Source organism: Aplysia californica, unplaced genomic scaffold (assembly GCF_000002075.1).
Source record: "Aplysia californica isolate F4 #8 unplaced genomic scaffold, AplCal3.0 scaffold00172, whole genome shotgun sequence".
Lineage (NCBI taxonomy): Eukaryota > Metazoa > Mollusca > Gastropoda > Aplysiida > Aplysiidae > Aplysia > Aplysia californica.
In genome coordinates, this window is record NW_004797442.1 from 779,088 (window position 1) to 780,817 (window position 1,730).

Here is a 1,730-nt window from a genome sequence, read left to right on the forward strand (position 1 = left end):
CAAATACTATCACACATTTCAGAGATTTATTTTGAGAAAAATGTAAACTTGGCATCACCTCTTTTGATTTAGACTTACAGTAAAAATGCTGAAAAATCTAGTTGCAGTTTTTGCATTTGACTACATTCGCACGTGAACTGAGTTTTAACGGAATCTGGTGTATAGCCATTTGGGTATAATCTACCAAACATCCTTCATACCGGCCTCTACTCTGTAAAGGTTAGATTCTTGATCTTGCCCTCGAAAGGCGTTAGTTCGTTTCACGAATTATTACATTCACTTATCCTGAACCGCCTGTCTTTCTGTCCAATTCTGCGGTGCACGCGTAAGCTCATCTTTGGAGCACGTGTGTACGTAACGTGTGGGCTCTGCGATTAGTGGCGGCAAAAATCAATGCGACCTGGCGCTCTTTTCCTGACGGATAACCTGAGAATAACGCTCAGTGCACACTGCATTAAGTTCCGTCAAAACCCCTGTTTGATTCAGTTTGATACAATCGACGGCAATTGGTTTTTTGTTCACAGAGCAAAAACTCCGGTTTTCCCACAATTTGACCAAATCCTCCAGAATCGCAAAAGCTTTCTTCGTCATGATCGATAAATTTGATGAACATCACGACCAGTAGCTATTCACAAAGCTGTTATGTTACATATGACAACAGAAAGTTACCACATATGGTCACTTATGAGGACAAGCGGGCTAACCCAGATTTCGGGGGTTTCCAGAAATCTTGACCTACACCAAAAGTGGGCATTGCTTTACATTTAGGAGAAGTTTGGTTTCATTGGTGTGCATATTTGTTTGGTAATAAAGAAAACGCTCCTTGTCTTTTTAAGAAACTGAACTTTACCTTCGATTTTCTCAAAACAGCATTTTTCGGGCTTAAAAGCGACCATATATTCGGTGACAATGTTGCGTCCCATCTGTTTTTTTGGCCTACGGACAGCGATAGGTCTTCCACGTCAAATCTGATGAAGGAAAGCAGGTGTCTATTTGTGCAACGACATGGTGGAATCAGGCGCTTGTCAGTTTTTGAGCATATGATCTTAAAGCGTGTTATTTTGTCTTACTTTTGATGAAAAAAAATGCTCATATATCTGCAATAGTATTCGAGGTATTTGCGACTGAGAAAAGTGGGAGTCGCCTGGTATCAGGTAAAAATAGCGAGAAAATGGTCGCCAAAGTTTGGTGACTTCCAAGCTTAAAAGTCCTTGTTAACTGCAAATTCACAATTTTGTAACTTTGTTAAGTGTGCTTTGGTAAATTCCCCACAGAAATGTGATAAAAGGTATCTAAATAAACAGCAATAAACCAAAACAGAACAAAACAAAACAAAATACAATGTTCCAACGGGCAGAACAATCTCGGTTTCTTTCTATCTGATGAACCCACAAGCACACATTTGATCTAGTGTGAAGTGACCCACAGCATTTTACGATCCCACCCGACCTCGTCCGATCTGTTCATGCAGATCGGGTTTATTTGGCAAACAAGCTTCTGATCTGACGGTGCGAAATCTGACTTAAGTCGTCTTCTTCTAAATCAATATACTCTCCTGGCCAGGTAGCCCGCCTAGCGCGGTTCCTTCAAGAACTCCGAGTAGCCTTGGCGTGAGGAGGGGACATTCGTGAGGATGAAATATGAGTACAAAGAAGGAAGAGAAAGAAGGAAGCCAATCAGTATTTTGAAAAGGGTGAGGGAGGGAAAGGATGGAGAGAGAGAGGGGGGGG